This window comes from Salvelinus alpinus, chromosome 2, assembly GCF_045679555.1.
Source record: "Salvelinus alpinus chromosome 2, SLU_Salpinus.1, whole genome shotgun sequence".
In the NCBI taxonomy this organism is placed as follows: domain Eukaryota; kingdom Metazoa; phylum Chordata; class Actinopteri; order Salmoniformes; family Salmonidae; genus Salvelinus; species Salvelinus alpinus.
The window spans coordinates 89,161,921-89,187,371 of record NC_092087.1 but is presented as its reverse complement, the minus strand read 5'-3'; the positions used below and the strand labels follow the sequence as shown (position 1 = coordinate 89,187,371).

The following is a 25,451-nucleotide window of genomic DNA, read 5'->3' as shown; positions in this document are numbered from 1 at the left end:
GATGAGTGACAGGTAGTGGCTGAACGAGGCCAGAAGGGGCTTGCCGCGGAGTCTTATTCTGGGCACATATCGTGCATGCGGCGACGAATGCTGAGACATCAGGAACCATAGTAGGCCACCAAAAGCATTGTCGAAGGAAGGCCATGGTTCGATTGGAGCCAGGATGGCAGGTGAGCTTGGAGGAATGAGCTCATTCCTGTAAAGGAGACTGGGCCGAATCTGGGACAAACATCCGGTTAGCCGGGTCCCCCGGGGTCTGGCTGGGAACGTTATGCCTTGCGGACCAGGCTCTCGATAACCCAGACAACTGCAGCTGCAAGCCATGAGGTAGGGAGGATAGTCTCAGAGTCAGAAGGTGTGGCAGTGGAACTATACAGGCAAGAGAGAGCATCAGGCTTCACATTAAACTTCTTACGGCTCATGAATGAATGAATTACAGGAGAAAATAAATTAACCATCCTGTTAACACAGAGGTGTATGTGGTTTTATACATATTGTTTCAGGTCTGCAGGTGAAGGTGACTCCTGCTGCAGAGGGACAGAAGACACTGACCTGTAGCACCACCTGTACTCTGACTGACAACCCCACCTACATTTGGTAGAAGAACAGACAACGTCTTGATGAGCCCACTTCTCAACAACACTCTAGTAATACCCTAGTAGTGTTGGGTCATTCTGTGGACAGTTACTCCTGTACTGTAGAACACCATGAGGACCTTCACTCTCCTGCAGTGTGTGAGTATGAATTAAACTACTATTCTACTTAGAAAGTATCAATCATTTAATATCAATGAGAAGGGTATTATTACTTTATCTATCAATATTCATCATTACATAGAAATTACACACAATGTCATAGATGTATGCATGTCTATAGTTAGAATGTTCAGTACCTGTAAAGGCAGTCATTGTTGTTCTCCTCCTCAGACGAGGAGGAGCATGGATCGGACCAAGATGCGGATTGGTGATTAATCATACTTTTAATGAAAACAGCAAACAAGACACTACAAAACTACAAAACAACAAACGTGACTAACCTTCAACCGTCCTGTGTGGCCCAAACACTAACACAGGAACAAACACCCACAAAACCCCAGTGAAACCCTGGCTGCCTTAGTATGACTCTCAATCAGAGACAAACGATACACACCTGTCTCTAATTGAGAATCATACCAGGCCGAACACAAAACCCAACATAGAAATACAAAACATAGACTACCCACCCAACACTCACGCCCTGACCAATAAAGACATACAAAACAAGAGAAAACAGGTCAGGAACGTGACAGAACCCCCCCCTTAAGGTGCGAACTCCAGGCGCACCAGCACAAAGTCTAGGGGAGGGTCTGGGTGGGCGTCTGTCCACGGTGGCGGCTCTGGCGGTGGACGAGGTCCCCACCCCACCATAGTCACTCCCCGCTTCCGTATCCCCCTCCCAATGACCACCCTCCAACTAAACCCACCTAACTGAAGGGGCAGCATCGGGATAAGGGGCAGCATCGGGATAAGGGGCAGCACCGGGATAAGGGGCAGCACCGGGATAAGGGGCAGCACCGGGATGAGGGACGGCAGCTCCGGGCTGAGGGACGGCAGCTCCGGGCTGAGGGACGGCAGCTCCGGGCTGAGGGACGGCAGCTCCGGGCTGAGGGACGGCAGCTCCGGACTGAGGGACGGCAGCTCCGGACTGGCTGGCGGATCCTGGCTGGCTGGCGGATCCTGGCTGGCTGACGGCCCTGGCTGGTCATGGCTGGCTGACGGCTCTGGCTGGTCATGGCTGGCTGACGGCTCTGGCTGGTCAGATCTGGCGGAAGGCTCTGGCTGATCCGGTCTGGCGGAAGGCTCTGGCTGATCCGGTCTGGCGGAAGGCTCTGGCTGATCCGGTCTGGCGGAAGGCTCTGGCTGATCCGGTCTGGCGGAAGGCTCTGGCTGATCCGGTCTGGCGGAAGGCTCTAGCGGCTCCTGTCTGGCTGACGGCTCTAGCGGCTCCTGTCTGGCGGACGGCTCTAGCGGCTCATGGCAGACGGGCGGCTTTGCAGGCTCATGGCAGACGGGCGGCTTTGCAGGCTCATGGCAGACGGACAGTTCAGACGGCGTTGGGCAGACGGGCAGTTCAGGCGCCGCTGGGCAGACGGGCAGTTCAGGCGCCGCTGGGCAGACGGGCAGTTCAGGCGCCGCTGGGCAGACGGGCAGTTCAGGCGCCGCTGGGCAGACGGGCAGTTCAGGCGCCGCTGGGCAGACGGCAGACTCTGGCCGGCTGAGACGCACTGTAGGCCTGGTGCGTGGTACCGGAACTGGAGGTACCGGGCTAAGGACACGCACCTTCAGGCTAGTGCGGGGAACAACAACATGACACACTGGACTCTCGTGGCGCACTCTAGGCCTGGTGCGTGGTACCGGAACTGGAGGTACCGGGCTGAGGGCACGCACCTTAGGGCGAGTGCGGGGAGAAGGAACAGTGCGCACAGGGCTCTGGAGACGCACAGGAGGCTTGGTGCGTGGTGCCGGAACTGGAGGCACTGGGCTGGAGACACGCACCATAGGGAGAGTGCGTGGAAGAGGAACAGGGCTCTGGAGATGCACTGGAAGCCTGGTGCGTGGTGTAGGCACTGGTGGTACTGAGCTGGGGTGGGAAGGTGGCGCCGGATATACCGGACCGTGAAGGAGGACACGTGCTCTTGAGCACCGAGCCTCCCCAACCTTACCAGGTTGAATGGTCCCCGTAGCCCTGCCAGTGCGGCGAGGTGGAATAGCCCGCACTGGGCTATGCAGGCGAACCGGGGACACCACCTGTAAGGCTGGTGCCATGTACGCCGGCCCGAGGAGACGTACTGGAGACCAGATACGTTGGGCCGGCTTCATGGCACTCGGCTCGATGCCCAACCTAGCCCTCCCAGTGCGGCAAGGTGGAATAGCCCGCACTGGGCTAAGCACGCGTACTGGGGACACCGTGCGCTTTACCGCATAACACGGTGTCTGACCAGTACGACGCCCTCTTACTCCACGGCAAGCCCGGGGAGTTGGCTCTGGTATCCAAACCGGCTTCGCTACACTCCCCTTTAGCCCCCCCCCCCAAGAAATTTTTGGGTGAGCCTCTCGGGCTTCCAGCCTCTCATACGTGCTGCCTCCTCAATCCACCGCTCCTGGGCTGTGGCTGCCTTCTTCTCCTCCCGCGAGCGGCGATTCACACCAACCTTAGCCCAGGGTCCTTCTCCGTTGAATATTTGTTCCCAACTCCATTCCTCTTCTCTCCATTGCTTTAGTTCCTTTCCTCCGGCTCCAATCCGCTTGGTCCTGTTGTGGTGGGTGTTTCTGTAAAGGCAGTCATTGTTGTTCTCCTCCTCAGACGAGGAGGAGCATGGATCGGACCAAGATGCGGATTGGTGATTAATCATACTTTTAATGAAAACAGCAAACAAGACACTACAAAACTACAAAACAACAAACGTGACTAACCTTCAACCGTCCTGTGTGGCCCAAACACTGACACAGGAACAAACACCCACAAAACCCCAGTGAAACCCTGGCTGCCTTAGTATGACTCTCAATCAGAGACAAACGATACACACCTGTCTCTAATTGAGAATCATACCAGGCCGAACACAAAACCCAACATAGAAATACAAAACATAGACTACCCACCCAACACTCACGCGCTGACCAATAAAGACATACAAAACAAGAGAAAACAGGTCAGGAACGTGACAGTACCTCAAACACTTGAAGAATAGTTTAGTAGACACTCAAGTCCTAGTTTCTCCAAATGTATTATTGTTCATGTTCTGTGTAAGTGATAGTTCTCTGACTAGATATAATTTATTTTTGACATGACGTCATTTGAGGTAGTATACTACAGTCCTGACCCTCTGACACATTCTGCTTTACTAGATGCTCCAAAGAACACCTCAGTGTCAGTCAGTCCCTCTGGTGAAATAGTGGAGGGCAGTTCAGTGACTCTGACCTGCAGCTGTGATGCCAACCCACCTGTGGACAAATACACCTGGTACAAGAAGAACGTAACCTCACCAAAAGCATCAGGACAGAGTTACAGCATCACTAACATCAGCTCTGAGGACAGTGGAGAATACTACTGTGAGGCTGAGAGTATATATGTGAGTCTCAACTCTTCTTCTGTGTCTGTGGACATTCAGTGTAAATACACCTAACCTTCTCTTCTTTTGTTCAGAGAATCACACATATTTAAAGTCATATTTAACTTATTTCAATCATAAGTCCAAGTTCCATGATGCTCCTCATGTAAAGCTCTATGTATGAACAATGTGTTACATATTGTCCACCAGACGGCCCAAAGAACACCTCAGTGTCAGTCAGTCCCTCTGGTGAAATAGTGGAGGGCAGTTCAGTGACTCTGACCTGCAGCAGTGATGCCAACCCACCTGTGGACAGATACACCTGGTACAAGAAGAACGTAACCTCACCAAAAGCATCAGGACAGAGTTACAGCATCACTAACATCATCTCTGAGGACAGAGGAGAATACTACTGTGAGGCTGAGAATACAATATCATCTAAGAACTCAACAACTCTGAAGATCATTGTAGCAGGTAAAGTTTAATCTTTAATACCTCAATACAAAATTACTTTTCAAAATATATCTTAATAATTATACTTTGGATTATTACACTTTTGTTAATAACTACAGGTTTGCTTATAAAATCCCCAAGTATTAACAAGTATTACATTGATATTCTGTTGTATTATTATAATAATATTCAGTTCATTAGAACATGCTGTGTACTCATATCATCCATATTTTATTACAGGGAAACAAACCTCAGTTCTGACTGCAGCTGTAGGAATCACAGTGGTTGTTCTGGTTCTCATCCTCTGTCTCTCTGGACTCATGTGGTTCAGGTGCGTATTTTTGTTGTTTATTATTTCACTTTAGAAGATTCAATAATTAATTCATTAATTAATTCATTCATTTGTTTACAAAACAGGAAGAAAGCCTCCAAATCCACCTCTGACACAAAAGATACAGCAGATGATGGACAGGTGAGTCTGTTGGAATCAGAAGATGACTGTGATTAATGTTTATGCTTTGTGGAACATTTCTACTCTTCATGTTGTCTGTCCTCTCCCTCCATCAGGGAGACTCTAGTCCAGTGTATGACAACATCTCAGGCATGGTCATGACCTCTACTGCAGCACAGACAGCAGCCACAGACGACCAGGATGATGTTCACTACGCCAGCGTCCACTTCTCTCGTTCCAAAAACCAGGAAGTGCCTCTGTACTCCACCGTCCAAGTGCCTCAGCCCCAGAAAGAGGATGAGGATGTCCAGTACGCTGCTCTGAAATTCAACCTCCCAGTGCTGCCACCTGGTGGCAGAGCATACCGACTTCGGTTACTTCAATGTCATGGTTTGTGTTTTCAAAACCACAACAAATAGACTATGTCAATCTCGACAAACAGAAAAATACATCCCTCCCTACCTTGTAGGCTTACCCAGTATTGAAGGCTTGACAATCTCCAAATGTCATTTTCAGTTTTGTAACAGATGTCTCTTTCCATTCATCGATTTGCCGCTGCACAGTTTGGATTGATTGATTGTCTGATTGATGGATTGATTGATTTTATTTGGCAGTAAAAAAATATATAAATATTTTTTTAAGTGATCAGGATTGCACAATAAAGTCAGGGGGAATTATTTCCATTGTGGTCCATATGTTTTACATGAAAAGATATACAATTATACTGAACAAAAATATAAATATAAATGCAACAAATTCAACCATTTTTCTGAGTTACAGTTCAAAAACGGAAATCAGTCAATTGAAATAATTTAATTAGGCCCTAATCTATAGATTTCACATGGCTGGGCAGGGTTGCAGCCATGGGTGGGCTTGGGAGGGCATAGGCCCACCCACTGGGGAGCCAGGCACAGCCAATCAGACTGAGTTTTTCCTAACAAAAGGGCTTTATTTCAGACAGAAATACTCCTCAGTTTCATCAGCTGTCTGGGTGGCTGTTCTCAGATGATGCCGGATGTGGAGGTCCTGGGCTGGCGTGGTTACAACTTACAAATTATCTTAAACAACATTGGCAGAGAAATGAAAATTACATTTTCTGGCTACAGCTCTGGTGGACATTCCTGCAGTCAGAATTCCAATTGCACGCTCCTTCAAAACTTGAAACATCTGTGGCATTGTGTTGTGTTACAAAAATGCCAATTTTAGAGTGGCCTTTTATTTCCCTAGAACAAGGTGCACCTGTATAATGATCATGCTGTTTAATCAGCTTCTTCATATGCCACACCTGTCAGGTGGATGGATAATCTTGGCCAAAGTGAAATTCTCACTAACAGGATGTAAACAAATTTGTGTACACAATTTGAGAAAAATAAGATGTTTGTGGCAATGGAAAATGTCTGGAATCTTATTTCAGCTTATGAAACATGGGACCAACATCTTACTTGTTGGGTTAATATTGTTGTTCAGAGTACATAGATAGAGACACATTACAGGCTATAACGACACAGGATGAGACCCAGATGCAGACACAGGAGACAGATGGTTTGAGTCTCTGATATGTATTAATAGACAAGGGGCAGTCAAGAGGCAGGTCGAGTACAGGCAGAAGTTTGTAAACCAGGTCAAAAAAAGTACAGGGTGGCAGGCAGGCAGGCTGGAGGTCAGGGAAGACTGAATGGTATGGCAGGTGGGCTCAGTGTCAGGGCAGGCAGAACAGGTTGGAACCGGGAGGACTAGAAAACAGGGACTAGGAAAAACAGGCATACCGAACAACACGCTGGTAGGCTTGACAAGACAAGATGAACTGGCGACAGACAAACAGAGACCACAGGTATAAATGCACAAAGGATAATGGGGAAGATGGGTGACACCTGGAGGGCGGTGGAGACAAGCACAAAGACAGGTGAAACAGATCAGGGTGTGACAGTACCCGCACCCCTCTAGGGACACCACCTCCTGGCGTCCTACCTGGGCGCATACCTGGTTGACTGGGGTGCAGGCGGTGAAAGTCGGCAATGAGGGCCAGGTCCAGGATGTCCTTAGCGGGAACCCAGCATCTCTCCTCTGGACCATAACCCTCCCAGTTAACCAGGTACTGAAAACCCCTGCCCTGAGGTCGAACACTCAGGAGGCGTCTCACCATGTACTCCGGGTGGCCGTCGATGAGATGGGGAGAGGGGGTGGGCCTGGAAATAGGAGACAAAGGGCTGGGAGACAAAGGCTTCATCTTGGACACATGAAAAGTGGGATGTACCCTCTGTATACGAGGCAGCAGAAGATGAACAGCAGAGAGGCTAAGGACTTTAGAGATGGGGAAAGGACCAAGGAAATGGGGGGAAAGATTACGAGACTCCACCCGGAGGGGCAGGTCCGTAGACAGCCGCCGAAGACATTTATGTCAATTAAGGCAGCCCTCCGCACCTCTCTGAATCGTAAGGGTTGGGTTAAATGCAGATTTCAGTTGAATGCGTTCAGTTGTACAATTGACTAGCTATCCTCCTTTCCCCTTACCCTCTGCCCGAGGCGATAGCAGGGAGCCAGAGTCCGGTGGACGTCCGCTTGTCGATGATACCTGGAGGTGGTCTTGAGAAGAACTGTCCTCCAGGTACACCAACAGCGGCGGACGAACATCTGGACCAAGGGTATGTTGACCTCCTCTTCTTGCTCAGGGAAGAGCGGGGGCTGATAAACCAAGGAGCCCTTGAAGGGCGAGAGTCCAGTGGTTGAACAGGGAAGAGTATTCTGGGCGTATTTCACCCACACAAGTTGCCGGTTTTAGGTGGTGGGGTTGGTCGAGACGAGGCACCGAAGAGTCATCTCCAGGTCCTGATTGGCACGCTCTGACTGACCGTTGGACTGGGGGTGAAACCCGGAGGACAGACAGGCCGAAGACCCATTGAGGGTGCAGAACGCCTTCCAGAATCGGGATGAGAATTGAGGACCATGATCAGAGACTATGTCGATAGGGAGTCCATGGATTCGGAAGACGTGTTGCACCATGAGCTGGGCCGTCTCCTTAACTGAAGGTAACTTGGGGAGGGGGATGAAGTGGAAAGCTTTAGAGAACCTACCCACCACTGATAGGATGGTGGTGTTGCCATCAGATGGAGGAAGCCCAGTGACAAATTCCAGGGAGATATGGGACCAGGGACGATGAGTGACAGGTAGTGGCTGAACGAGGCCAGAAGGGGCTTGCCGCGGAGTCTTATTCTGGGCACATATCGTGCATGCGGCGACGAATGCTGAGACATCAGGAACCATAGTAGGCCACCAAAAGCATTGTCGAAGGAAGGCCATGGTTCGATTGGAGCCAGGATGGCAGGTGAGCTTGGAGGAATGAGCTCATTCCTGTACAGGAGACTGGGCCGAATCTGGGACAAACATCCGGTTAGCCGGGTCCCCCGGGGTCTGGCTGGGAACGTTATGCCTTGCGGACCAGGCTCTCGATAACCCAGACAACTGCAGCTGCAAGCCATGAGGTAGGGAGGATAGTCTCAGAGTCAGAAGGTGTGGCAGTGGAACTATACAGGCAAGAGAGAGCATCAGGCTTCACATTAAACTTCTTACGGCTCATGAATGAATGAATTACAGGAGAAAATAAATTAACCATCCTGTTAACACAGAGGTGTATGTGGTTTTATACATATTGTTTCAGGTCTGCAGGTGAAGGTGACTCCTGCTGCAGAGGGACAGAAGACACTGACCTGTAGCACCACCTGTACTCTGACTGACAACCCCACCTACATTTGGTAGAAGAACAGACAACGTCTTGATGAGCCCACTTCTCAACAACACTCTAGTAATACCCTAGTAGTGTTGGGTCATTCTGTGGACAGTTACTCCTGTACTGTAGAACACCATGAGGACCTTCACTCTCCTGCAGTGTGTGAGTATGAATTAAACTACTATTCTACTTAGAAAGTATCAATCATTTAATATCAATGAGAAGGGTATTATTACTTTATCTATCAATATTCATCATTACATAGAAATTACACACAATGTCATAGATGTATGCATGTCTATAGTTAGAATGTTCAGTACCTGTAAAGGCAGTCATTGTTGTTCTCCTCCTCAGACGAGGAGGAGCATGGATCGGACCAAGATGCGGATTGGTGATTAATCATACTTTTAATGAAAACAGCAAACAAGACACTACAAAACTACAAAACAACAAACGTGACTAACCTTCAACCGTCCTGTGTGGCCCAAACACTGACACAGGAACAAACACCCACAAAACCCCAGTGAAACCCTGGCTGCCTTAGTATGACTCTCAATCAGAGACAAACGATACACACCTGTCTCTAATTGAGAATCATACCAGGCCGAACACAAAACCCAACATAGAAATACAAAACATAGACTACCCACCCAACACTCACGCCCTGACCAATAAAGACATACAAAACAAGAGAAAACAGGTCAGGAACGTGACAGAACCCCCCCCTTAAGGTGCGAACTCCAGGCGCACCAGCACAAAGTCTAGGGGAGGGTCTGGGTGGGCGTCTGTCCACGGTGGCGGCTCTGGCGGTGGACGAGGTCCCCACCCCACCATAGTCACTCCCCGCTTCCGTATCCCCCTCCCAATGACCACCCTCCAACTAAACCCACCTAACTGAAGGGGCAGCATCGGGATAAGGGGCAGCACCGGGATAAGGGGCAGCACCGGGATAAGGGGCAGCACCGGGATGAGGGGCGGCAGCTCCGGGCTGAGGGACGGCAGCTCCGGGCTGAGGGACGGCAGCTCCGGGCTGAGGGACGGCAGCTCCGGGCTGAGGGACGGCAGCTCCGGGCTGAGGGACGGCAGCTCCGGACTGAGGGACGGCAGCTCCGGACTGGCTGGCGGATCCTGGCTGGCTGGCGGATCCTGGCTGGCTGACGGCCCTGGCTGGTCATGGCTGGCTGACGGCTCTGGCTGGTCACGGCTGGCTGACGGCTCTGGCTGGTCACGGCTGGCTGACGGCTCTGGCTGGTCAGATCTGGCGGAAGGCTCTGGCTGATCCGGTCTGGCGGAAGGCTCTGGCTGATCCGGTCTGGCGGAAGGCTCTGGCTGATCCGGTCTGGCGGAAGGCTCTGGCTGATCCGGTCTGGCGGAAGGCTCTGGCTGATCCGGTCTGGCGGAAGGCTCTAGCGGCTCCTGTCTGGCTGACGGCTCTAGCGGCTCCTGTCTGGCGGACGGCTCTGTAGGCTCATGGCAGACGGGCGGCTTTGCAGGCTCATGGCAGACGGGCGGCTTTGCAGGCTCATGGCAGACGGACAGTTCAGACGGCGTTGGGCAGACGGGCAGTTCAGGCGCCGCTGGGCAGACGGGCAGTTCAGGCGCCGCTGGGCAGACGGGCAGTTCAGGCGCCGCTGGGCAGACGGGCAGTTCAGGCGCCGCTGGGCAGACGGGCAGTTCAGGCGCCGCTGGGCAGACGGGCAGTTCAGGCGCCGCTGGGCAGACGGCAGACTCTGGCCGGCTGAGACGCACTGTAGGCCTGGTGCGTGGTACCGGAACTGGAGGTACCGGGCTAAGGACACGCACCTTCAGGCTAGTGCGGGGAACAACAACATGACACACTGGACTCTCGTGGCGCACTCTAGGCCTGGTGCGTGGTACCGGAACTGGAGGTACCGGGCTGAGGGCACGCACCTTAGGGCGAGTGCGGGGAGAAGGAACAGTGCGCACAGGGCTCTGGAGACGCACAGGAGGCTTGGTGCGTGGTGCCGGAACTGGAGGCACTGGGCTGGAGACACGCACCATAGGGAGAGTGCGTGGAAGAGGAACAGGGCTCTGGAGATGCACTGGAAGCCTGGTGCGTGGTGTAGGCACTGGTGGTACTGAGCTGGGGTGGGAAGGTGGCGCCGGATATACCGGACCGTGAAGGAGGACACGTGCTCTTGAGCACCGAGCCTCCCCAACCTTACCAGGTTGAATGGTCCCCGTAGCCCTGCCAGTGCGGCGAGGTGGAATAGCCCGCACTGGGCTATGCAGGCGAACCGGGGACACCACCTGTAAGGCTGGTGCCATGTACGCCGGCCCGAGGAGACGTACTGGAGACCAGATACGTTGGGCCGGCTTCATGGCACTCGGCTCGATGCCCAACCTAGCCCTCCCAGTGCGGCAAGGTGGAATAGCCCGCACTGGGCTAAGCACGCGTACTGGGGACACCGTGCGCTTTACCGCATAACACGGTGTCTGACCAGTACGACGCCCTCTTACTCCACGGCAAGCCCGGGGAGTTGGCTCAGGTATCCAACCCGGCTTCGCCACACTCCCCTTTAGCCCCCCCAAGAAATTTTTGGGTGAGCCTCTCGGGCTTCCAGCCTCTCATACGTGCTGCCTCCTCAATCCACCGCTCCTGGGCTGTGGCTGCCTTCTTCTCCTCCCGCGAGCGGCGATTCACACCAACCTTAGCCCAGGGTCCTTCTCCGTTGAATATTTGTTCCCAACTCCATTCCTCTTCTCTCCATTGCTTTAGTTCCTTTCCTCCGGCTCCAATCCGCTTGGTCCTGTTGTGGTGGGTGTTTCTGTAAAGGCAGTCATTGTTGTTCTCCTCCTCAGACGAGGAGGAGCATGGATCGGACCAAGATGCGGATTGGTGATTAATCATACTTTTAATGAAAACAGCAAACAAGACACTACAAAACAACAAACGTGACTAACCTTCAACCGTCCTGTGTGGCCCAAACACTGACACAGGAACAAACACCCACAAAACCCCAGTGAAACCCTGGCTGCCTTAGTATGACTCTCAATCAGAGACAAACGATACACACCTGTCTCTAATTGAGAATCATACCAGGCCGAACACAAAACCCAACATAGAAATACAAAACATAGACTACCCACCCAACACTCACGCCCTGACCAATAAAGACATACAAAACAAGAGAAAACAGGTCAGGAACGTGACAGTACCTCAAACACTTGAAGAATAGTTTAGTAGACACTCAAGTCCTAGTTTCTCCAAATGTATTATTGTTCATGTTCTGTGTAAGTGATAGTTCTCTGACTAGATATAATTTATTTTTGACATGACGTCATTTGAGGTAGTATACTACAGTCCTGACCCTCTGACACATTCTGCTTTACTAGATGCTCCAAAGAACACCTCAGTGTCAGTCAGTCCCTCTGGTGAAATAGTGGAGGGCAGTTCAGTGACTCTGACCTGCAGCTGTGATGCCAACCCACCTGTGGACAAATACACCTGGTACAAGAAGAACGTAACCTCACCAAAAGCATCAGGACAGAGTTACAGCATCACTAACATCAGCTCTGAGGACAGTGGAGAATACTACTGTGAGGCTGAGAGTATATATGTGAGTCTCAACTCTTCTTCTGTGTCTGTGGACATTCAGTGTAAATACACCTAACCTTCTCTTCTTTTGTTCAGAGAATCACACATATTTAAAGTCATATTTAACTTATTTCAATCATAAGTCCAAGTTCCATGATGCTCCTCATGTAAAGCTCTATGTATGAACAATGTGTTACATATTGTCCACCAGACGGCCCAAAGAACACCTCAGTGTCAGTCAGTCCCTCTGGTGAAATAGTGGAGGGCAGTTCAGTGACTCTGACCTGCAGCAGTGATGCCAACCCACCTGTGGACAGATACACCTGGTACAAGAAGAACGTAACCTCACCAAAAGCATCAGGACAGAGTTACAGCATCACTAACATCATCTCTGAGGACAGAGGAGAATATTACTGTGAGGCTGAGAATACAATATCATCTAAGAACTCAACAACTCTGAAGATCATTGTAGCAGGTAAAGTTTAATCTTTAATACCTCAATACAAAATTACTTTTCAAAATATATCTTAATAATTATACTTTGGATTATTACACTTTTGTTAATAACTACAGGTTTGCTTATAAAATCCCCAAGTATTAACAAGTATTACATTGATATTCTGTTGTATTATTATAATAATATTCAGTTCATTAGAACATGCTGTGTACTCATATCATCCATATTTTATTACAGGGAAACAAACCTCAGTTCTGACTGCAGCTGTAGGAATCACAGTGGTTGTTCTGGTTCTCATCCTCTGTCTCTCTGGACTCATGTGGTTCAGGTGCGTATTTTTGTTGTTTATTATTTCACTTTAGAAGATTCAATAATTAATTCATTAATTAATTCATTCATTTGTTTACAAAACAGGAAGAAAGCCTCCAAATCCACCTCTGACACAAAAGATACAGCAGATGATGGACAGGTGAGTCTGTTGGAATCAGAAGATGACTGTGATTAATGTTTATGCTTTGTGGAACATTTCTACTCTTCATGTTGTCTGTCCTCTCCCTCCATCAGGGAGACTCTAGTCCAGTGTATGACAACATCTCAGGCATGGTCATGACCTCTACTGCAGCACAGACAGCAGCCACAGACGACCAGGATGATGTTCACTACGCCAGCGTCCACTTCTCTCGTTCCAAAAACCAGGAAGTGCCTCTGTACTCCACCGTCCAAGTGCCTCAGCCCCAGAAAGAGGATGAGGATGTCCAGTACGCTGCTCTGAAATTCAACCTCCCAGTGCTGCCACCTGGTGAGCATATATTCTGCATTAAGGTCATTCACATGCTGCAGTTTATTGTAGGAGATGTCATCAATAAGAAAAACAGTTGACTCCTAGTGACCCCTATGAACCCAAACTATGAACCCAAACTATGAACCCAACAATGGACATCTCAGGACAATTACTATGACATGTCTATAATGAGGGACTGATGTGATGATGGTTTTGAGGAACTGTTCTTCTGTTCCAAATGGCACCCTATTCCCTTTTTAGTGCACTACTTTAGACAGAGCCCTATAGGGTGGTAGTGCACTACTTTAGACAGAGCCCTATAGGGTGTAACCATTTGGGACGATGTCTTTGTTTCATTTTTGTTTCTCTCTCTTCAGCAGCACCAGCAGCTGAGGAGGACTCCTCTGTTCTCTACAGTACAGTCAACAAACCCAGAACCAAGAAGACCTGAACGCAACAAACCCAGAACCAAGAAGACCTGAACACAACAAACACAGAACCAAGAAGACCTGAACGCAACAAACCCAGAACCAAGAAGACCTGAACACAACAAACCCAGAACCAAGAAGACCCGAACACAACAAACCCAGAACCAAGCAGACCTGAACGCAACAAACCCAGAACCAAGAAGACCCGAACACAACAAACCCAGAACCAAGCAGACCTGAACGCAACAAACCCAGAACCAAGAAGACCTGAACACAACAAACCCAGAACCAAGAAGACCTGAATACAACAAACCCAAAACCAAGAAGACCCAAACACAACAAACCCAGAACCAAGAAGACCTGAACACAACAAACCCAGAAAGAAGAAGACCTGAACACAACAAACCCAGAACCAGGAAGACCTGAACACAACAAACCCAGAACCAAGAAGACCTGAACAGAACACGTTTGATAAAAACCTTGTATATCTGGACCTGTATATTTAAACTAAGTGATATAATGCCTGTGGAGGTGTGGAATATTGACCATTATAAACTGGGTGGTTTGAGCCGTGAATGCTGATTAGCTGAAAGGCGTGGTATACCAGACCGTATACCATGGGTATTTAAATTTGTATTTACTGGTCTAAGTAAATTGGTAACCAGTTTAAAATAAGGCACCTCGGGGTTTGTGGTATGTGGTATGTGGCCAATATACGACGGCTAAGGGCTGCATCAAAGCACTCCGCGTTGCGTTGTGCATAAGAACAGCCCTTAGCCGTAGTATATTGGCCATATACCACACCTCCTCGGGCATTATTGCTTAAGTTTATAGCAACATCAATAAGGCACTTCAGGGGTTTGTGGTATATGACCCACATACTGTTCCACAGCTTATTTTAAACTGGTTAACCTCTAATTCCTCCCAAACCCGGGTCCGGGAGCACCCCCATCAGTAAAAAAGCTGACTAGCATAGCCTAGCATAGCGTCACAAGTAAATACTAGCATCTAAATATCATTAAATCACAAGTCCAAGACACCAGATGAAAGATACACATCTTGTGAATCCAGCCATAATTTCTGATTTTTAAAATGTTTTACAGGGAAGACACAATATGTAAATCTATTAGCTAACCACGTTAGCAAAAGACACCACTTTTTTTACTCCACCATTTTTTTACTCCATCAGTAGCTATCACAAATTCGACCAAATAAAGATATAAATAGCCACTAACCAAGAAACAACTTCATCAGATGACAGTCTGATAACATATTTATGGTATAGCATATGTTTTGTTAGAAAAATGTGTATATTTCAGGTATAAATCACCCCCTGTAGCACCAAGATTAACCTCGAGTCACAAACCCGGATCCGGGATCCCCCCATCAAAAAAGCAGACTAGCATAGCCTAGCCTAAAGCTATAGGGATATCATATAATAAAATGTTCATGAAATCACAAGTCCAAGACACCAAATGAAAGATACAGATGTTGTGAATCCAGCCATCATTTCCGATTTTTTTAATGTTTTACAGGGAAGACAAAATATGTATTTCTATTAGCTAACCACCATAGCAAAAAAAGACACAACTTTTTTTCCACCATTTTTTTCCTGCATAGGTAGCCATCACTAATTCGACCAAATAAAGGTATAAATAGTCACTAACCAAGAAAAAACTTAATCAGATGACAGTCTGATAACATATTTATTGTATAGCATATGTTTTGTTAGAAAAATGTGTATATTTCAGGTATAAATCACAGTTCTACATTGCAGCTGCAATCTGAAATAGCGTCGATGCAGGCAGAATAATTATAGAGACCAACGTCAAATGCCTAATTACTCATCATAAAACATTTCTGAAAAATACACAGCGTACAGCAAATGAAAGCCCAACATCTTGTGAATCCAGCCAATATGTCAGATTTTTTAAGTGTTTTACAGCGAAAACACAATATATCATTATATTAGCTTAGCACAATAGCCAGAAACACAACCGCATTTACCAGCAGCAAAGGTTAGCGATCGTAACAATCCAGCAAAAGATATATAATTTGACTAACCTTGATAAACTTCATCAGATGACAGTCCTGTAACATCATATTACACAATGCATATAGGTTTTGTTCGAAAATGTGCATATTTAGCAGCACAAATCGTGGTTATACAATGTGATCAGTTGCAACATTTCATGCATTCTGGTCGGCGCCATCTTGGAGAGGCACCTAATCTAATCGATAAATAATTGTAAACTTGACAAAAAAATACAGGTTGGACAGCAAATGAAAGATGCATTAGTTATTAATGCAACCGCTGTGTTAGATTTTTTTAAATTAACGTTACTAGACATACAGTGTGCGTTACAGCCAGACCAGTGCCGCAATTAATGGCGGACAAATCCTTTTACATTTTTCCACATAAATACGGAATAACATCATAAATAGCTCTTACTTTTGGACGAGCTTCCATCAGAATCTTGGGCAAGTTGTCCTTTGTCCAAAAGAATCGTTGCTCGGTTGTAAAACGTCCTCTTCAACTTTGGAACTAGCAGCTAACAATAGCTATGTGGCGCAGACATGCCCAAATCTTCAAAAAACTAAGGAAATTCCGACAATCGCAATATACTCGCATAAACTGATATAACTCGGTTTAAAATAACTTCGTTATGATGTTTCTAACACCTATATCGAATAAAATCAGAGCCGGATATATCTAAGGCCTATAACTTGAGCTTTTGAGCATGCCATCCTGAGGTCCTTCTTTGCGTTTTGACGAACGTCGAAAAGAATGCACCCCCCACTCCATGGGGCTTTATAAGGTCTGAGATCTGCGTAGAAACTCCATTCCAATTCTCATTGGTTACTGACATCCAGGGGAAGGCGCGTGCAGTTCATGTCGACCCATAGGATACATACAGAGCTTTAAACTGATCTGAGAACAGAGCCTCGTTTTCAGACCTTCGCAGTTCCTGTCATGAATTTCGCTGCAGAATGAGTTCTGTTTCACCCACAGACATAATTCAAACGGTTTTAGAAACTAGAGATTGTTTTCTATCCAATAGTAATAATAATATGCATATTGTACGAGCAAGAATTGAGTACGAGGCAGTTTAATTTGGGAACGATAAATGTCGAAGTTGAAACAGCACCCCCTATAGTGACAAGAAGTTTAAATCCATGACGGGAAGAGTGAACTTGCACACTTGGGAAACGGTTGGGAATCGGGATCTCAGTCTCAGGCATCTTGTTACCAGTTTGTTATTTTGTTATTGATCCAAGTGGATGAGGACATGATTGTGACATTTGAAGAGAGACAGAAGGCTGCAGTAAGGTTGAGATGCCAGTAGGGGGAGCTCTAGTCCATAACACTGGAACCTTCAGTAGCACTTTGATGCAGATGATGAGGAGGGATGGGTCACATTATGTGAGGAAACACATTAAGAAACCATATAGAACAGTCAACACTTTGTTGTGGATCTGCATTTAAAGAAAAGACTACATTGAAAATGGGCTGCATTTAGGCAAAATGTAGGCCCACTCCTCAAATGAAGAAATGTAAATAGCTATGTGGTCTTTAGCAGTAGATCCAGTACATCCCTTTCTGACATGCTGTTGATGCATGTGATTGTCTTACATCCCTGACTAGGCTACTTTCAAAATGTGTCAATCACTAAAATCACACTTCTTCTTTCTATGCACTGCTACAACGGTACGTTGACTCACTGTACAAGACCTCTCCCCTTCACTATGTAAGTTGACGAGATCATTAAATATATATATATATATATATATATATATGTGTGTGTACTGTATCATTTTACTTTTACTTACATTTTTGACCTATAGTTTTGGTTGTTACATCAGGGCCTGTATTCATTATGTGTCTCAGAGAAGGAGTGCTGATGTAGGATCAGGTCCTACCGGTCCATATAATGATGATCTAAAAGTCTAAACTGATCCTATATCAGCTCTCCTACTCTGAGACACTTTGTAAATATGGACCCTGGAGTGGTTTATTAATGTATCAGGTGGAGTTATTCACCAGCTATAGAGTGAGTTGTTGTTTATGTTTCTAAGACTGCAGGGTGGGAGATGCAACAATGGCCTTGAGAACAGCAGGAAGTGTGTTGGTGGTCTTTCTCTGGTCTGTAGCAGGTATGGTCTCATTCATAACTGTTTAGTAATGTTATCTTAATGTTATTCTGGTGTGTTCAGTGACATCGTCTGTTAGGGGCTTCTGCTTTTCTGGAATAGTTGTCTTTCACACCTCACTGAGTAACGCTTAGGCCCTTTCTGTGGTTTCCATTCACACTCAGCAAGTAGAGTACGGCAACAAGGTATGGACAAATGCTGTTAGTGTGAGGAAATGGGTCTGTAATGTAGAATCACTATAATGTGTGATTGTGTTGCAGTGTTACTGGGTCAGGATGTTACGTACATCACTCAGAGTATCTGTACCTTGAAGGGGTCAACAGTGGAGCTGTCCTGCTCTAACACATATCCCGGTGGTACAGTAACAACTACCTTCTGGTTCACTAACATGATGCTGAGGGGAATCCTGTGACTCTGAGTGATGAACCAGACTACACTGGTCATGTGATGTACTGTAGCAACAAGAAGATTGGTCACACCCTGACGATCAGAGATCTGAGAGAGTGTGACTCAGCTACTTACAAGTTTAGATTTATAACAGATCAGACCGTAAGGAAATATAGTGGTGATCCTGGAGTCACTCTGACTGTCACAGGTACAGTTACATTCAATTAAGCTAAACTGTTGAATTCCATTTATTTCAGGAAAATTGTCTTGGTTTGTATTTACATCTGTATAACATAGGATTTCTTCCATCTGTGTATTAGAGTGATAACTAAATGATAAAGGGATTTACAGTGATATTGTTTTTTAGTCACACTTTATTTGGATGGTCTGGATAGATGCTCTACAGATGGTCATGATATCAACAAACTTCCTGTTGATAAGTTACTGCTTTTATTTACTCGTTCTACTATTTTCACTGTTACCTTGACACAGCTCTCTGTCCACAGAGTGTCCATCCTGACCCTAACTGGGACACACACACCACTGAAAATGAGGACCAGACACTCTGGCAGTAAGTATGTTATAACATATTCATTCATGTGTTTATTTTGTATATAGTATTTGTGTTTGTTTGTGTGAGTGGGTAAGTGGGTGAGTGAGAGAAAGACAGAGACAGAGGAGAGAGATGAACAAAGAAAGTAGAAGTGAAAGAGAATGCTATAGAGCAGTGTGTAAAGTGCTCATACTGTGTTTCCTGTGTCGCTGTCTCTCTCAGAGTGTGAAAATCTCCCCCAGTGACACGTTCACAGCTCTTCAGAGAGATGCTCAGCCCTCCGTTTATCAGACCATTCAGGGGAGAAAACCACCACAGAACCTGGACTGATAGAACCACCACAGAACCTGGACTGATAGAACCACCACAGAACCTGGACTGATAGAACCACCACAGAACCTGGACTGATAGAAGCACCACAGAACCTGGACTGATAGAACCACCACAGAACCTGAAGGGAAGAGAACTACCACAGAACCTGGACTGATCGAACCACCACAGAACCTGGACTGATAGAACCACCACAGAACCTGGACTGATAGAACCACCACAGAACCTGGAGGGAAGAGAACAACCACAGAACCTGGACTGATAGAACCAACACAGAACCTGGACTGATAAAACCACCACTGAACCTGGACTGATAGAACCACCACAGAACCTAGACTGAAGAGAACCACCACAGAACCTGGACTGATAGAACCACCACAGAACCTGGACTGATAGAACCACCACAGAACCTGGAGGGAAGAGAACCACCACAGAACCTGGACTGATAGAACCACCACAGAACCTGGACTGATAAAACCACCACCGGACCTGGAGAGAAGAGAACCACCACATAACCTAGACTGAAGAGAACCACCACAGAACCTGGACTAAAGAGAACCACCACAGAACCTAGACTGAAGAGAACCACCACAGAACCTGGACTAAAGAGAACCACCACAGAACCTGGACTGAAGAGAACCACCACAGAACCTGGACTGAAGAGAACCACCACAGAACCTGTACTGAAGAGAACCACCACAGAACCTGGACTAAAGAGAACCACCACAGAACCTGGACTAAAGAGAACCACCACAGAGCCTGGAGGGAAGAGAACCACCACAGAACGTGGAGGGAAGAGAACCACCACAGAACCTGGACTGATAGAACCACCACAGAACCTGGACTGAAGACCACCACCACAGAACCTGGACTGATAGAACCACCACAGAACCTGGAGGGAAGAGAACCACCACAGAACCTGGACTGAAGAGAATCAACACAGAACCTGGACTGATAGAACCACCACAGAACCTTGACTGATAGAACCACCACAGAACCTGGACTGATAGAACCACAACAAACATGGACTGAAGAGAACCACCGCAGAACCTGGACTAAAGTGAACCAGCACAGAACATGGACTAAAGAGCTATGGCACCAAACCAAAGCTAGACCTTACACCTCTATTCTCTTGCTAATATATTGTTATCATATCTTGAAGGTTCACCCAAATTACAAAATGACACATTGGTTTCCCTACCCTTTTAGCAGTCTATGAACATGGTGTGACAGCAGTCCATGCTTTGGTTTATTTTCCCCTGGCACTGTTTCCACTTGCTAACGTTTTAGCAGTCGTGGCACAAATCCCATTCGTCATTTGACTGATAAGAGGCATTTCTCGCACATCATTTTGAAATCAATCAAAAGTTTAAAAAATAAAAAAATAAATCACTTACAGATGATTTGAACATGATGTGAGAATGTTCTTATGTGAAATCTTAATATCAGTCCCGTGACTTGAATGGGATTTTTGTAAATGTGGGAGTGTTCGACATTGCGGCCAACTTTATAGGCAAGTCAAGATCTACAAATCACCTTGCATGATAAATAACTACTCAATGTTATTAATAGACCAGTCAGTCACAATTTACCCATCATACATCACAGTTTTGATGCTCGTGAACACTGTCTGTGTGACTGTGGAAGGAAGCCTTCTGCATAAGTGTCTTAGTTACTGACATAGAGTTGGATAGAGGGTATATCTTGGCATCTTTGTCAAGATGTCTTCTGTGACAGAATGAGCAGCGCCATTGAGGGCTATTTCCATTTTAAAGTAGTTAATGTCTTCTTCTTCAACTTCCTTAAGTTTAATAACAGTCGGTATACCAACTGAAATGGTGTATGCAATGGCTTAGCCATGCTAAAACAGGCTTTGAAGCAAGAACGCCCTCTATTCAACTCTATTGTCCCTGACTGCTTCAAAGTTGTCAACCACAGACTTCAAACCTCACACTCAGTGTCTATTTACATAGACTTCCAGTAAGTTAACTTACAACACATGTCCCCTTCACTCTGTAAGTATGCTTGACGATATCTTAAAATATGTATCTTTTATTATTTGTTTGTGTCCATGAACTTCTGTATCCTGTTTTCTGCATGGCAATGCTATTGGAATTTACATTGTTTTGTTTTTCTGTTATGTGCAGTATACTCTGTAGATGTATTTTTGCATATTAATCTGATACAGTATTGTACATGTGGTTTCATATATAATACTTTTGCATGTTATTTTAAGAGCTCTGTGAGTAATAGATTGTTTTGGAGACTTGTTTGAAAATGGCCTATAGTAAGAGTGAGAGTGATTGGGTGGATGCTTCGTAAGAGCTTTCGGAGTCGTATTAACATGAGACACAGTGATGGTGGGTTGTGTTTAGGAGTAGTATTAACATGAGACACAGTGATGGTGGGTTGTGTTTAGGAGTAGTATTAACATGATACACAGTGATGGTGGGTTGTGTTTAGGAGTAGTATTAACATGAGACACAGTGATGGGGGGTTGTGTATAGGAGTAGTATTAACATGAGACACAGTGATGGTGGGTTGTGTTTAGGAGTAGTATTAACATGAGACACAGTGATGGTGGGTTGTGTTTAGGAGTAGTATTAACATGAGACACAGTGATGGTGGGTTGTGTTTAGGAGTAGTATTAACATGAGACACAGTGATGGTGGGTTGTGGTTAGGAGTAGTATTAACATGAGACACAGTGATGGTGGGTTGTGTTTAGGAGTAGTATTAACATGAGACACAGTGATGGTGGGTTGTGTTTAGGAGTAGTATTAACATGAGCCACAGTGATGGTTGGTTGTGTTTAGGAGTAGTATTAACATGAGACACAGTGATGGCGGGTTGTGTTTAGGAGTAGTATTAACATGAGACACAGTGATGGTGGGTTGTGTTTAGGAGTAGTATTAACATGAGACACAGTGATGGTAGGTTGTGTTTAGGAGTAGTATTAACATGAGACACAGTGATGGTGGGTTGTGTTTAGGAGTAGTATTAACATGAGACACAGTGATGGTGGGTTGTGTTTAGGAGTAGTATTAACATGAGCCACAGTGATGGTTGGTTGTGTTTAGGAGTAGTATTAACATGAGACACAGTGATGGCGGGTTGTGTTTAGGAGTAGTATTAACATGAGACACAGTGATGGTGGGTTGTGTTTAGGAGTAGTATTAACATGAGACACAGTGATGGTGGGTTGTGTTTAGGAGTAGTATTAACATGAGACACAGTGATGGTGGGTTGTGTTTAGGAGTAGTATTAACATGAGACACAGTGATGGTGGGTTGTGTTTAGGAGTAGTATTAACATGAGCCACAGTGATGGTTGGTTGTGTTTAGGAGTAGTATTAACATGAGACACAGTGACGGCGGGTTGTGTTTAGGAGTAGTATTAACATGAGACACAGTGATGGTGGGTTGTGTTTAGGAGTAGTATTAACATGAGACACAGTGATGGTGTTTTGTGTTTAGGAGTAGTATTAACATGAGACACAGTGATGGTGGGTTGTGGTTAGGAGTAGTATTAACATGAGACACAGTGTTGTGGGTTTGTTGGTTTAGATAAACACAATCACTTTCCTGTTCTGCTTTCCTGTCTGTCCTCTGACAGGCCTCCTGAATCATATCAGAAATCTATATATGCACATTAGACTTTATAGAATATGGTCCTCTGTAGCTCAGTTGGTAGAGCATGGCACCTGCAACGTGATGGGTTTTGTTCCCTGGACCACCCATACGTAAAATATATGCACATATAACTAACTGTAAGTCGCTTTGGATAAAGGCATCTGCTAAATGACATTATTTATGGACAGCAGACTACAACACACTACACAGTCAATACAGCAGGCTATGGTGATGTTCATTGATGCCTCTGATAGATTAAGATACTACTAGTACTGTACAACAGAGGAGGCTGGTGGGCAGAGATATAGGAGGAATGGCTGGAATTAATGGAACAGTATCCATTCATTCTATTCATATTACTGCACAAATGAATAAGGACATCAGGGCTGGAGGCTGCAGTAATGTTGAGATGCCAGTAGGGAGACCTCTAGTCTAGAACACTGCAGTAATGTTGAGATGCCAGTAGGGAGTACTCTAGTCTAGAACACTGCAGTAATGTTGAGATGCCAGTAGGGAGAACTCTAGTCTAGAACACTGCAGTAATGTTGAGATGCCAGTAGGGAGAGCTCTAGTCTAGAACACTGCAGTAATGTTGAGATGCCAGTAGGGAGAACTCTAGTCTAGAACACTGCAGTAATGTTGAGATGCCAGTAGGGAGAACTCTAGTCTAGAACACTGCAGTAATGTTGAGATGCCAGTAGGGAGAACTCTAGTCTAGAACACTGCAGTAATGTTGAGATGCCAGTAGGGAGAGCTCTAGTCTAGAACACTGCAGTAATGTTGAGATGCCAGTAGGGAGAACTCTAGTCTAGAACACTGGAACCTTCCGTATCACTTTGATGCAGCTGATGAGGAGTGTAAATTGAATGTGTTTGTAGAATAGAATGAATGACATCATGGAACTGACCAAATGTAAATGGAACTGTCACGCTCGTTGTTACGTGAAAGAGAGGACCAAGGCGCAGCGTGATATAAATACATTTTTCTCTTTATTAGAAGAAGACAAAACGAACACTATACAAACTAGACACAACAATAAACGTGACGCTATAATAAACAAAAGTGCAGACACAGGCAACTTAGACATAGACGATCACCCACAACCTACCTGTCACGTTCCTGACCTGTTTTCCGTTGTTTTTGTATTTGTTTAGTATGGTCAGGGCGTGAGCTGGGTGGGTAGTCTATGTTATGTGTTTCTATGTTGGGTTCAATGTGTTGCCTGATATGGTTCTCAATTAGGGGCAGGTGTTTGACGTTTCCTCTGATTGAGAACCATATTAAGGTAGGCTGTTCACACCGTTTGTTTGTGGGTGATTGTCTTCCGTGTCAGTGTTTGTTACCACACGGGACTGTTTCGTTTGTCTAGTCTGTTCCTGTTTGTGCGTTCTTCGTTTATATGTAAGTTCTCATGTTCAGGTCGGTCTACGTCGTTTTTGTTATTTTGTAATTTCTCAAGTGTACTTCGTGTTTTGTCTTGTCTAAATAAATTCATCATGTATTCATCACCCGCTGCATTTTGGTCCGATCCCTACACCTCCTCTTCAGACGAAGAGGAGGAAAACAGCCGTTCGACTACCTAATGACTATGGCTGCCTAAATATGGCTCCCAATCAGAGACAACGATAGACAGCTGTCTCTAATTGAGAACCAATCTAGGCAACCATAGACTTACATAAACACCTACAATGAACACAACCCCATGAACTCTACAAACACCCCCTAGACAATACAAACACCCTAGACGAGACAAAAACACACAAACATCCCCCATGTCACACCCTGACCTAACTAAAATAATAAAGAAAACAAAGATAACTAAGGCCGGGGCGTGACAGGAACTTTGACCTGTTCCATGTAGAACTCAGAGGGACAAGGCAACACATTCTAATATATTATAAACATTCCATAAAGAATAGTCAACATATTGTTAACATGGTTCTGTATTTAAATAAATGTGGAAATGGGGGACATTTTGTCCATTATAGAAATGTAGGATCCATTTTAATACAGTAACCTTCCTTCTCTGACATGCTGTTCTGGTCCTCATGCATGTTAATGTCTTAAAGAGGAAGGAAAGGACAGTTCTGTATCAGCTACTTGTGTCTTAACTACTTTAAATATGTATCAACCACAGAACTGACACTTACTAGCAGTTCCCACTCACTACCAGTAAGTTGACTCACTGTACAACACCTCTCCCCTTCAGGCTGTAAGTACTCTTGATATCTTGAAATATAGTTTTGGGTTATTTGTTGTTAGTCATAAGTCATATTCTTGAAGGTAATGTATCATTTTACTTCTTGTTATGTTTTGAGCTGTGTTTTGGTTGTTACATCAGGGTCAGTATTCATAAATTGTCTCAGTGTAGGAGTGTTGATCTACATAGTGATGAGATGATTAAAAGGGTAAAATAGACAAGCAAACAAACATTTGAATCCCTGCTCAGTGTGTGGAA

At 46.0% G+C, this 25,451-nt stretch overlaps 1 protein-coding gene and 2 long non-coding RNA genes across 3 annotated transcripts in view; all 3 read left to right on the top strand.

Moving 5' to 3' along the window:
• Window positions 1-25,451, top strand: part of LOC139541552 (B-cell receptor CD22-like) — a 111,867-nt gene that overhangs the window by 45,780 nt on the left and 40,636 nt on the right. The window lies entirely within an intron of this gene.
• Window positions 1-25,451, top strand: part of LOC139568056 (uncharacterized) — a 42,858-nt gene that overhangs the window by 12,535 nt on the left and 4,872 nt on the right. The gene's annotated exons all lie outside the window — the stretch shown is intronic.
• LOC139568055 (uncharacterized) lies at window positions 12,972-14,103 on the top strand. Its single transcript, XR_011673498.1, has 2 exons — window positions 12,972-13,530; window positions 13,890-14,103. It is a non-coding gene; the product is annotated as an uncharacterized lncRNA (long non-coding RNA).